The sequence below is a fragment of the Coffea arabica genome, chromosome 10e (assembly GCF_036785885.1).
Source record: "Coffea arabica cultivar ET-39 chromosome 10e, Coffea Arabica ET-39 HiFi, whole genome shotgun sequence".
Lineage (NCBI taxonomy): Eukaryota > Viridiplantae > Streptophyta > Magnoliopsida > Gentianales > Rubiaceae > Coffea > Coffea arabica.
In genome coordinates, this window is record NC_092328.1 from 9,371,389 (window position 1) to 9,385,785 (window position 14,397).

General features: G+C 35.7%; 2 pseudogenes; both read right to left on the bottom strand.

Moving 5' to 3' along the window:
* Positions 1-6,219: 6,219 nt before the first annotated feature.
* LOC113711238 (putative 12-oxophytodienoate reductase-like protein 1) lies at positions 6,220-9,209 on the bottom strand (annotated as a pseudogene).
* Positions 9,210-9,496: 287 nt separating this feature from the next.
* LOC113711775 (putative 12-oxophytodienoate reductase 11) lies at positions 9,497-12,816 on the bottom strand (annotated as a pseudogene).
* Between the last annotated feature and the right edge of the window lie 1,581 nt (positions 12,817-14,397).

Genomic DNA, 14,397 nt, shown 5'->3' on the forward strand with positions numbered 1-14,397 from the left:
CAATAAATTTAGACCTTTTCAATTTGTAGCTGAACTATAACGTGCTAATTCCTCTTAATGTTAGCATTTTAATACTCATAATTTCTCAACCTATAAATAGAAGTTTCTATCAACCAACTCTTGCATATACTTTGCTATCTCTCGGCTATCTTTTATTTTTCTTTCTTTCACTGCTATTGAAGCTTATAGGGAAAAGAACGGTGTTTTGTGAGATTTCTGTCTTATTTCAATAGTATAGATTGGAGTAGATTACAGTGAGAAAAAGGTTGGACTGTTATCCTGGAGACAACGTTCTGAGACCTACTATACCGGAAAATACTCCGTAGGGGCACGAATCATTTTAAAGAGAATGACCTAATCCGCGCCTTAACCTACGCCAAACTAACTTTATGGTACAAATTATTTGCATTTTTTAATGGGAAAGAATGCACTTTTCATCCTCAAAGTTTGGATGGTTGACCAATTTCATCCTCAAAGTTTCACCCTAAACACATTTCATCCTCAAAGTTTCGTAATTTTGGCCAATTAAGGACAATTGACGGGAAATGGAGGACAAATTAAATATTGGGACCGAACTTTGCAAGTGCGAAGCACGATCCGTCAGATCCAACTTAATACCCAACATAACTAGGTCAAACCGAATGGAGCTACTTTTTCTAACGGACGAAAATTTGAAAAATAGTAAAAGGAAAAAAACTCCAGTCTTCTCCTTCTTTCTTCTCCATTCTTCAGACCTAAAAGTTTTTTTGGCCAATCGTTTCATCCACTTTTCGAGCATCTGCTGGCAAGAAGGAGGGCATAGACGGCATTCGTGGAGCATTTTAGGTGAAGAAAAAAATGGCATTGCGGAAAAAAGAGCTCCACATTTGTCCACCCCCAAATTACGGTATTTATACCCAAAATCAACAACTACATTGCATAAAGATATGTGTTTTTTTGGAGAAAGAAACCTGATATGTGGTCCCTTGTGTTTGTACTTTTTCATCACTATAATTTATGGCTATTTTTTTTTTCAGATCTGGCCATTTGCATGAGGTATAAATAAATTAAAAAATTTGTCTTGGTCTGATTATTATAGTGTGAATGTGGTCATTTATGTCTGATGATAGTTGCTGCTTGACTATAATTTTGTGGTGAGAGTGATTAATAAACAATAATGCTTGATTTATTTTGCCGGCCATGTGTATGGAAAAAGTGTTAAAGTGGTCCTTGTTAGATAGTTTTTGTGTGGGTTAACAGTTTGTTGTGCTGAAATGATGAAGCTTTTTTTTCCCTGAAGAGTCTTGTTTTCTTTAGCCAGAAACGGGTAGCATAGTTATTACATTAAGATGTCACCATGGAGGACTCATTTCATATACTCCTGATCCCTATTACGAAGGTGGAGATTTGTGTGTTTTTTACTATGTTGAGAGTATAGATCTAAGTGTTTTCGAAATGGATAAATTAACTGAAAATGCTGGTGTATATGGTCATAAGGTGTACTATGGTTGGAAAAATAACACGTTTAGGCGGATAGACAGCAGTAGGGAGTTGAATGGTTATATTAAGGGGGAGGTTGGACCAATTAAGGAAGTTAACTTATACTTTGAAGTATCCTTTCATGAAATTCTAGTGCAACAACTTGGTTATGTTCCGTATGAGGTAGATAAGACAGAAAATAAATCCCAAAATGGTGATGGTAACAATAATATTAGAGATGAAGGTCAAGGAAGGTGTGCTGCTAATAATTGTGATAATGATTCCAATGCAAGTGATGAGACTTATTTTTCAGCTGTTGATTCAAAATATGAAATAGGTGATGATGCTGATGATGGTATATTTCATGATAATGTTGACAAAAATGCTGAATGGTTGGGGGTAAACAATCACAGGAAAGAAAATGTGGTTCCTGATCCTTTGAATGAAACAGAGCAGGTTCCTGATTCTGATGAAACAGAGCAGGTTCCTGATTCTGAATCTGATTTTGAAAGCATCCATGAGTCTGATGATGAAGAGTCTAAATTGTGGTCTCGTACTTTTGATCCTAAACATATTGACAATCCAAAATTAGAGCTGTACATGTCCTTTACAAGTCTGAAACTTTTCAAGACTGTTGTACATAATTATAGTGTGAAACAAAGCAGGCCTTATAAGTTTGTGAAACAAGATACAATGAGGGTAAGGGTTAGATGCAGAAATAGTGAATATAATTGGGTTATATATGCCAGAAAGTTAAGTGGGGATGGAACTATTCAAATAAGAACATTTGAAGATAATCACACATGTGATTTTACATATGATAACCCTCTTGTGCATTCTAGATGGATAGCTAGAAAATACTATGAAGAATTTAGGTGTAATTCTAAATTAGATTTGGAGCATTTTAGGGAGACAGTAGTGAAAGAAAATAGGTGCTCCTTCACAAAAAATCAAACATATAAGACCAGGAGAAAAGCAATGAAAATTGTTCAGGGCAGTGAAAAAGACCAGTACAGCAAATTAGAAGTTTATTTATATACATGAAATTCTAAGATCTAACCTTGGTAGCACTGTTAGAATGAAAACAGACTCAAAAACAGGGAAAGGCAGATTTGAGAGGCTGTACATCTATTTTGCAAGAGTGAAGCATGGTTTCCTAACTGGATGTAGGCAATTTATTGGAATAGATGGCACTTTTTTGAAAGGATCAGTAGGAGGAGTTTTGCTAGCAGCTGTTGGAGTTGATGCCAATAATGGCATTTTTTCAATTGCATATGCTGCAGTAGAGGGTGAAACTAAGGACTCATGGTGCTGGTTCTTCAAACTATTAAAAAGAATTATGAGTGGACAATAATGAGTGACAAACAAAAATGTCTAATTAAAGCATGTGATATGATTTTTTCAAATGCAGCCCACAGATTTTGTGTGAAACACTTGCATAATAATTTTTCATCTGCTGGTTTCAAAGGAGAAGGTTTGAGGGGAGCATTATGGACTGTTACCAAAGCAACAACACCAGCCCAATTCATTAGCAGAATGAAAGAAATGACTGAAATTGATATAGAGGCAGCCAAGTGGTTTGATGACAAACCACCAAGTCAATGGAGCAGAGCTTACTTTAGCACTCATCCTAAATATGCTATGTTATTGAATAATATCTGTGAGTGCTTCAACAGCAAAATTCTTGATACTAGAGAAGCCAATAATTGAAATGTTTGAAACAATATGGCTGTACATGATGCAAAGAATGCAAAAAAATAGGGATCTGGCCAAAGAGAAGTGGCAGACTTATTTTTATTGCCCCTGAATTCTTCACATTATGCAAAAAAATATAGATAGAACACCTGACTGTTTTCCATTCAAGTCAAATGATGATCTTTATGAAGTCAACTGCCCATATGGTGACCAATATGCAGTGAACATCAAGGAGCAAACATGCTCTTGCAGAAAATGAGAACTAACAGGTATTCCCTGTCCCCATGCCATTGCTGCATTGTGGATAGCTAAAAAGGATCCTCTACTATATGTTTTAAAAGTGTATACAGTGGAGACATATATGAAGTGCTATGAAGGATCAGTGTCTCCCATGAATGGAGAAAGTGAATGGGGGCTTACTGATGTTGGTGAAGGTCCTTTGCCACCCTTATATGGGAGAGCACCTGAAAGGCCTAAGAAGCTGAGAAGGAGAAGTGCAGAGGAGGTTCAACAAGTCAAGGAAAAAACTAAAAAGAAGGTGATAAGAGTGGGACAGATTAACAAGTGTAGATACTGTTATCAAAGGGGACATAATATGAGGTCCTGCAAGCTTCTCAAAGATGCTCAAGATCCTGCAGTTGTAGAAACTGATATTAGTTCAAGCCAAGTTGCTGCTTCTACCAACAATCCAGCAAGCCAAGATAGAAAAAAAGCTATAAGTTGTCTTGATGACTTGTTACATCTATCTTTGTTATTTGGTATATAAATGACATGTTTTCCTTTTAAACTGTAGGGAACAAGAAAAATCAAGAAGCCTGCTGCTGAGACTTCAAATAAAAGGGTAAAAAAACCTGCTACATCTTTTGATTTTTGTCTTTATGCAATTTGACTTTTGCTACCTCATTGTTTTGTGCAGAAGAGACAGCAATGTACAAGAAGAGTTGCAGCTGCAGTTTGTAATGATAATTCAAACACTAAACATCAACAGGATGCTGAGCCACTGGTTGAGATTAACATAACATCCTCTGTCCCAAATCAAGTGGACCAAGATATGTACGAAGTGTTTGGACTGTCAAGGTCTTAAGTCAAATATAGCACCAAACAAGCCAGAATACAAACTAAAGAACAAGTAGAGATGCCCTTCAGGATTAGAGATGTTCATATGCATGTTGCTGCTGCTGCCAAGACAGATTTAAGTGTTCCTAGTTCATCTAAATCGAAGGGAAAGGAGAAACTATTATGATAGGAGAAACAACATGCTGAATAGTTGCTGCTTTTATTCAAGCCAAGTTGCTGATTTTGTAATTAACAGGACTTTTGCTGTTTCAACTTTTGCCTTGCCTAGTAATTATGGAAGTGCAGGCTGTAATGTGATAGCTTGCTTTATTTCGTTTATAGACCCGTGTTCAATAATAGTCATGTAGTTTGCTTTATTTCATTTGGAATGCACTTTAATTGTATTGAAGTTATGATATATATATATGGCAGCTGTTTTCATGTTCATCTGTTTGTATTATTTGCATTTGTTTTCCAGTTTGGTTTATCAGTACATGTGGGACAATCTTGGGTTTATCGGCTTGGTTTAATTGCATTTGTTTTCTAGTTTGGTTTATTTGCATCTGTTTGTATTATCAGTACATGTGATTTATTAGTTCATGGCCATTTTATATATATGATAGGAATAACACTTTGACAAGGACCATTTTCTTATACTCAATGCATAGTTTTACAAACAAAATAAATTGCAGAGTTCATAAATTGCATTATTGCCAAATACATTTCCCTTCCTAAATCCCACCTTTTACATAAATTGTAGAGTTCATTTGGAACCTTTGTACAAACAAAATAAGTCCCTTTCTATTCCCTGCAATTGGATATTACTTCATAGGGAAAAATGCAACTCTCATTCCAACAACAAACAATGCTAGTTTCAAAATGTTCTCCTGCAATTTTAGCAAAATCACTCCAGTGTTAGCAGCAACTTGCCTCCCTTTACTTTTCCCTCGTCTTTACTGCTCCAACTTAGTACTACCAAAATCACCAAAAGCACAATTATCGTAATAAAAAATTTCTCTCTCTTACGCATTCTTTCAACTTGTTCTTCCATTTTGTTAATCTTTTTCAGCAAACCAGGAATGAGAACTCTCCCTCTTAGACAAATTAGCTCATCAACCCATTCAAAGTACCTGCATTTCTCAGGTCTCTATCATAACAATAATGACATTTTTCAGAAATTAGTTAGCTAAATTAACACATTGAATGACCAATATTTTTAGACAAATATTTCTTACCGGCCACAGAGAGCAACCAAGGAATCTTCTTCCCAGATTCTCGCCGCGCCAATAGGTGCTCATTTTTGTTCTCAACCCACAGTTGCAGAATGGAGTTGATGAACCACTGGAGACTTCAGAACTTCTGCTCCTCATTAGGGAAAAATGAGACTTCAGAACCACTGCTAGATGCTCTGAGGATGAAATGTTTAAAGCTCCAGAGATTGGCAAAAAAATTTTGGGGTTGCAGAAAGACAGAGGGAAGAAGGAGAAGAGTGGAGATTTCGTCCGTTGCAATTGTTCCGTTAAAAATGGCTCCATTCGATTTTACCCATTTTTTGTTGGATAAAACCATTGGTTCTAACGATCAATTTGCCATTTCCCGTCAATTGTCCTTAATTGGCCAAAATTACGGAACTTTGAGGATGAAATGTGTTTGGGGTGAAATTTTGAGGATGAAATTAGTCAACCACCCAAACTTTGAGGATGAAACGTGCATTTTTTCCCTTTTTAATGCAATATTGAGATATGAGATTTTTGTTAATTTCTTTGTTAAATTTTATTAAGAAAATTATTGTTATTTATATGATTATTTTGGTCCAGAACCAACACATATAAACAGAGAAAGAGAGACATAGAAATTCATAATATGATTGACAAATAGTAGTATCAAGTTACAATTGTATCAAATGCTTAAATTAGCAGTCCTACAATACAAATTTTACCTAAAAAGACCTTAATATGGTTTTAGTGATCCTGCAATGCAATGTTGTTGTCTTTTCATACTTTTGCAGATTCATGCAATGGTTTCAAAAAATGAATAGTTAGTGTAGCCAATAACAGGATCGCATGAATAAAAAGTATCTCTGTCATGCTTGTTGAGGGAAGCATTTAACTAGAATCTTTTAGGTAAATCTGGATTGGCCAGGAACAAATATCCATGAGCAACAAGATCAGCATTACCTTTTGTTAGGGAGAAAATCCTCGAGAAAGCCCACCAAAAAATCCAATATGTAAATTAAGAACTTTACTCTTATCCAAAAGTTTAAGTTGTTAGGTTTTGGATATTTATTTATATATTAACTACTTTTTTTCCATCTTTCGAACCAATATGGGTCACTATTTTTTAGTGAAAAAAATCATTTTTTCTCCCAATCATTGACCCACTCTTTTTCAATATACAAATTAGATTCCAGACTCCTACCAACCTTTGATTTCTTAGTCTAATACCAACCGTACCCCTTACTAAACCTATGGCGTATCTAGTCTAACACTATCCAAACTCCTTGATACTTCAGTCCATCATCACTCTTTGGTCTAACACCAATGGCATCGATTCCGAACCCCTGCCAACCTTTGACTCTTTGGTCTAATACCCACCTGACCCCTGCCAAACCTATAGCCCATCTAGTCTAATACCAACTAAATTCTTTGACACTTCAATCCATCACCAAGAAGAGAATTTTCACTAGCCCAACTTCCAAATTCGAATATCACTTGTTAGGGAGAAAAACCTCAAAATAGCCCATTAAAGAACCCAATATGTTAGTCAGAAACTCAACTTTGATCCAAAAGTCTAAGTTGTTAGGTTTTGGGTCTTTATTTACATATTAACGATTCTTTCTCCATCTCTTGAACCAATGTGGGTCACAATTTTTCCTGATGACCCTAACACCTGTGGCCACTGCTTCGCTGCCATCTTCCCTACCATAGCCACCTGCGACAATGAAATTACCTTTGAATGCCTTCCTCATTGGCAGAAGAGTATCTGCACATTCAAATTTTTCCGCCAGAGTTTTCATGTTGGCTCCACCATGTGACAGTACAGAATTCCATATTTATTCAGGGCTTTAGCCATGTAGAGACCTAGTGCTGCCGAATTTGAGTCTCCTGATTCCATGTAATCTGCAAACGGGGAGAGCGTAATGCCAACTCTATCAACTCCTATCGCATTGGAGACAGCTTCAACGATTTCCAGAGCAAATCTGCAACGGTCCTCCAATGAGCTTCCGTATTCATCTGTTCTGTCATTGATTTGGTCTTTCAGAAACTGTTCTACTATATAATATAACCATGAGCTCCATGGATCTCTACCCCATCAAAATCTGCAAATATGAACGGATTGCATCAGCATTCACTTACGTTCTGCTCGTTCTCCCTCCTACATCGCGTCTCTCCCATGTTTAACTGTAGTCGATCTATTAAGATATGACCCGAATTTCCTTGGCCGAGAAGTTGACTTCAAAATTTCCTTGGCACAACTTCAACATAGACTACTAGTCAATGATCTTGGAAATGAAAAATATTTTATAACAAATCAGCAGTTTGAGATGGAAGTTTCAAATAAGTACTATTTCAAATGCATTGCTTATGTAATATGCTGAAGATTTAATGATTGTTCAATTTACAATTTTGTCATTTTCTTTTTATTTGACTCTTCTAGCTCCCCTTCAATAATATTGCTATTCATAGTAAACAAACGATAAGGAGACCAAAGTTCTTTAACCTGAGCTCAGTCTTTCTCTGCAAAAAGGATAAATGAAAAGGTTCTCAGTTCAGTTCGCTTTTTGTATAGCAATACCAGCTTCAATAGCATTGGATAACCTGAATTCATTGACAATCTCAGGAATTTCTTCTGTTCTTAGGCGTCGTGGAGGTGGATACTTATAATCATCTACACCGTTCTTTTGAACTTTGAAAGTTAATTGCTTGTCTGTTGATGAGATTGGAGATTGTCCATTGGGCTGATAACCTGGAATAGAAAAAAAAAAGCATGAAACAGAAAAACCAATCTTCGCCTCCCAAGCTGCACAAGAAAGAACTGAAAAATCTCAATTTTATACAACACTGCACAATAGTGGAAAAAGAATTATGAATTGCCTCCAAGACACCTCAGAGTTCGATACATGCTTGATTCCAATCAATATTTGAAGGTGCAATGCACCATCCAGAGAGGTCTTGTCATGTGAGTCTTCTTTAAGATTTGTAGTCCATTTATGTGTTGGGCATTGGTCCAAGAAGAACAAGGCATATAGAGGAAAAAAGGTTATGAAAATTGTAACAAGATAAGAACTCACTGTCATTTGAAATCCGTCCTGCATGCCAAATCTGGCAAAAGAAGACACCACCTTTGGCATGTACCGCATCTACAATGGGTTTCCAGGCCTTAACTTGCTCCTTTGTCCAAATGCCTGGTGCAGCTGGATATCTTTTTGGTTATAAGGGAACACTGAGTTCAGAAATTGCGCAATAACCAAAAGAAGAATATCATTGAGCGATTAAGAGTTCAAATAAGAATGCTACTGTAATTACCCACGGCCTGTTTTAGAAACTACGCTGGCTTCTGCTATGAGCAGACCTCCTTTAGTAGCTCTCTGAGAGTAGTATAAAATAGCGTGTGGCTGCGGAATATTGTCGTAAGATCTCATCCTTGTCAGAGGTGCCAAAACAATTCTGAATGGATTTACATAACCAAAATTGGTGAAAACATTATCCTTCAAACATTTTCTACCTTAAATAATGTGTATTGGTCATATTTTAAGCATTTCTATTGACCAAGTTCCTGATGTGATGATTAGTTGTATTTTCATTTAATAGACATGAACAACTTGTTCTTATACTATTGTCTTCAGTAGTTTGTGCAACGGCTGTAAAGATGGCATCTGTAGCTCCGAGAACACTTTGTATAGCAAGGGCAGAGGCGCAGAGCATAAGGGGGACGGAGGAGGCTGGAAAATGGCCTACATGCATGGCTGCTCTATGCATAGCTGCAGGCGGACCATGCATTACACAATTCTCGTGATCGAAGTTTTATTGTAGTACTAAGTAATTTACACATATGTACCCAAGGCACTGAAAATTGGAAAACTCAAGTCTAATAAATCACTTTATTGAAACTAGTTACCATACGTTTAGGTAGTGGCAGAAGGCAACGTTAACTATCACAATGTCTCAATTTGCAAACTCAGAAGTTACCTTTCAGGATGCAACATGAACTTCCGATTTGTGTAATATTTGGAAGCCGTGTGTATATTTTGAGTTGAAAATAAAAAACCAAACAGACCCCAATCACGGGAAACAATCATCACCCAAGCTTTTCTTGAAGAAATTCTGTATATGTTTTTCAGTTGTATATCTGCAGTAGAATCTGTAACGAAAAAGCCGTATGCTTTACAATTCTGACCCAGCAATACAATCTATAAATATGTGGTTTCAAGAAATGGATAGTCAGTGTAGCCAACAACAGGATCAGGTATGTAGAAAGTGGCTCTGTATCAGAGGAGCATTTAACTCGAATCGTTTTGGCAAATCTGGATTGGCCAAGAACAGTCGTCCATAAGCAACAAGATCAGCATGATTTTCAGCAATTACTTTAATGCCATCTTCCCTATCATAACCACCAACAACCATGAAAGTACCTTTGAATGCCTTTCTCATGGGCGAAAGACTATCGGGAGTTTCAGATTTTTCCCCAACAGTTTTCATCCTTGGCTCGACCATGTGACAGTATGCAAGTCCATATTTATTCAAAGCTTCAGCCATGTAAAGACCAAGAGCATTTGGATTTGAATCTTCTGGTTGGGAGTAGCTTGCAAATGGGGAGAGCTTGATGCCAACTCTGTCAGCTCCTATTGCATTTGAAACAGCTTCAACAATTTCCAGAGCAAATCTGCAACGATTCTCCAGAGAGCCTCCATATTCATCTGTTCGGTCATTGACTTGGTCTTTCAAAAACTGTTCTATTAAATAGCCATTAGCTCCATGGATCTCAACACCATCAAATCCTGCAAAATTTAACAGACCATATTAGCCAATGAACCATAGCCTGCTTTCCCCCAAATTTTCTTTGCTTCATAATTCGTGGAATACATAAAGTTAGAGAGATATGATTGAGCATCCTTTTCAGGATATAGTTCTCATATTCTCCGTTGTAAAAGTAACGTCAGAATAAACATTATATTTCTACTATTTTAAAAAAGTCTACTTTTTATTCATAAAGTAACAAGGCAGCACAGTTTTATAGGTAACTGATTTAGAACCTGAGCCTCCAGGGCAAGCAATTCACGCAAGCTTACTTGATCATTGTGCTCTAAGCTAGAAGGCAAATTTTTTACATAAGTTGCAGCATCACAAGGTTTGTAGATATTTTGATCTTTTAGTGGAATAGTTATGTTGCTTCATTAGGCAATTCCTTCTTTTTTAACTCTATTAATTATGCACACAAAACGAAGTACACAACTCTGTTACCAGATTTACCATCCCCTTCAAAAAGCTACTTCCGAACATTACAGATTTAAATATATATTAATCATAACAAAAATCCTTACCAGCTTCAATAGCATTTATTGCAGCAAGCTTAAAGTCATTAGCAATCTGAGGAATTTCTTCAGTCCTCAACCGGCGTGGTGGTGCAAATTCTGCAACATCAACACCATTTGCTCGAAGTTGAGGAGTTAATGGCTTGTCAGTAGATGAGATTGGAGCCTGTCCATTGGGCTGATAACCTGTGAATGACAGTCAGATAAAGCAGATCTTAGAGGAAATAAGAGCTTTTATGACTCCATAACCAATAATATGGATCATTAATAGGTCGAGACACAGCATAACAAGAAATTATATATTCTGGATTGCCTACGAGTCCAATCATTATTTCATGAAAGCTTAGTCCCAACTGAAATTCGAAACTGTGATACATCATGTGCAGTGATCTGGTCTTGTCAAGTGAATATTAGATAACAATTCATTTCTGATCTTTGTATGAATTCCACTATACATTTGACATCCAACAAGGTAGAAAATTAAGGAAAGGTAATGACAGAAGGACTTACTGTAATTTGAAACCCTTCCAACATGCCAAATTTGGCAAAAGAAGACACCACCTTTGGCGTGAACAGCATCTACAATGGGTTTCCAGGCCTCAACTTGTTCCTTTGTCCATATACCAGGTGTATCTGGATACCTACAATTGGAAGAAACATAAATCTTGCATAGTGAGGCAAAACAACACACGTACTGCCAAATGTGTAGGCATTTGTGGAATCTGTGAATCAGTAAGATAGAAAGAAATACTAAAATCAATTACCCTTGAGCTGTGTCAGAAACTCCTGTAGCTTCTGCTATGAGAAGACCACCTTTGGTGGTTCTCTGAGAGTAATACAATATAGCATCTGGCTGTGGTACATTTCCATAGGATCTTTGCCTTGTCAGAGGTGCCAAAACAATTCTGCAGGAAATCAGAAAAAGAAATGGTGAACAAATTAGTTTCCAATTTCTTTCTTTCAGTTGAATTGAAGTATCAGGAGCACCGGATTCTAAATAATCCAATCCCAGCAACAAGACAAAGATAGATGTGATTATGACATTCATTTAGCTAATTAAAAACTTGAAATGCTTCGTGATATTAGTCTAATTCGTTGCAATACTAGATTCTTTTGCAACCAAAAAAAAAAGAAAAAGAAAAAATGGAGAAAATTGTTTTAAAGGAGATAGATATACAATGTTCACAATCTCATGAAAATCGGCTTGGCAACTGATAAAAATGTTGCTCTTGGTCCATTGAGCAAATATAGTATAGATCCGAATTTGCATCTCTACACTATCAACGGGCAAGAAAGATCATTTTTATGAACTTCAAGCCTCAACTTAGGGGACACCCAGAAACAGAATCCTAATCTTTGAACCCTGTTTCAAGGAATTAAAGGGGAACCATATTCTCCGCTTGAGATGCTCTGGCAAAACATTTTACATGAATCACATAAATGTTTCAACAAATCAAAGCTAATTGACCATCTGAAGTCTAATTGGCATCTAAAATCAGCACATATTGACCACATAATGGAAAGAACAAATAAAATGCAACTATCCATCTTCTTTAGTTCTTCCTCCATTTTTTTTTTTGGGTCTTGAATTGGTTATAGTTATACTTACAAAAAATAATAGACATAGTTGTAACTAGTTCAATGATGCATCAACCAGAATCCCATCTGGAATTTCCCCAAAACAAAAAAGAGAAAAAATCCAAAAAAAAAGGAAATACAAGAACATTTCTATTCTCCATTACAGAATGCAATTCTTTACAGAAAGACAAGGCCCAAAAATATAAAATAACAAAAAAGAACTGAAAATTTCTAGCAGGAAAATAATAATTAAATAAAGGAAGAGTACCTATGAGAAAGCTGGAAGTTGCCCATTTTGTATGGGGTGAGTAAAGGGATGATAGCCTGTGGCTGCTGTTGCTCCTGTTCACCATTCTCAGCCTTATTTGCCATTTCTAGTTGTTACTGAACAAAAATTTAATTGATGATGCAAAAAGGTTTCTTCTTTCTGATGTCTTGAGGAGCTTAAAGTTACAGAGATGAGAGAATGAAATGTCTCATGAATATCCCATTCACATAGACTAAGCAAACTAGCAAGTAGAAACTACCAACCTGGGTAGGGTCCAAAGATCATTTTTTGTTTTTGGGTTTAATGCTTGAACCATATTTGTCCCAAAATCTTTTGGTTTAACTTTTAGGCCGGTTTGGTTCTCACATGGTGATATTTGACATGATCTATTTTTTCATACAGTAGCTTGACCCAGTCACATCTTATGAAAAATTACAAAAATTACAACACAAGGTATATGTATATCTGAGAAATGTTTCGATTTAGACTAAGGATCCGTTTGCTTCGGGTGAAAATGTTTTTCAGGAAAATATTTTTTTAATTTCCCGTGTTTGGTTGCACAAAAGTTACTGAAAACATTTTCCTATGTAAAATATTTTCACTCATCTTATGGAAAACAACTTCCCTTCCAAACTTACTGAAGTTGTTTTCCGAAATACATGCATCTCGCCTGTAGTATGTTCCAAACTTATTGAAAACATCTTGTAGTATGTTCTTTTTTTTTTTTTTAGTGTAAACAGGAGGATTCGGACCCAAGACCTCTTCCTTACACTCCCTCCCCCGTACCACCCAACCCAACCCTCCCCCTAGTATATTCAAAAAAAAAAAAAAAAAAAACTTCATCCTGCTCATCCTATGCTAGTAATTAATTATGTATAATAGGGACATTCTTTTCTAGAGAAACTTTCAGCAGTGAGAGTGCAAGATATATGTCACAATAAGCATTGCATGTGATTGATATTTGACACTAAATGGCCAGCAATTTGTTTATTGCTTAAGGAGATATTTTTTATTCATATATACATTTCTCCAAGATTTTTTAAAGTTAAACAATGAGATAAATTTTCTTATTTTACATGGGAAGAAGTATGTAGTTATAATGTGTAGAAAGTAAAGATAGAGATAAAAGTGAAAATATTTCAAAAGTTAAATAAACACCAGAAAAATGAAGTAAGAAAATATTTTCAATAAGCTAACCAAATACCTGAAAATGATGAAAGGGAAATGATTTTCATGGAAAATTACTTCTACGGAAAATATTTTCCCAAGGAAAACATTTTACTTCCAACCAAACAGACCCTAAGTATGTGGCAAATTCAATAGCTAGTTTTGATTAATCTAATGCAATCAATTGGACAAATAAAGATTTCACAGTACAATATCGTTAGATTATATGTGATGTGAAATAAAATTTGAAGTTTATCACATCACAAAACATTAATTTACTTGTCATTAAAAATTTTTAGTCACTTGATAAATGTGATATGCTATGGTAAATATCTCCGATCTGCTAAATGATTTATCCGTATTTTATATTTAATGACATAAAGACTCTTTTCATTTTTTGAGTATTGACATCTCATCTATGCTTTTCTAATTCCATTTTCAAAATTGCAGCGCTTAAAGAAAAGATTGCACCAAAAACCAAACCAAGAAAAAAAAAAAGGAAAGAAAGAAAGAAGGAAAAAAAATAGAAGTAATAAGATGACGTGACGTCATTAGTGCTTTTTTTTTACTGCAATGATAATATTTTTATAATCTACTATATCCTATAAAATGACATTTGACGCTTTTGGGAAAAAAATTATAT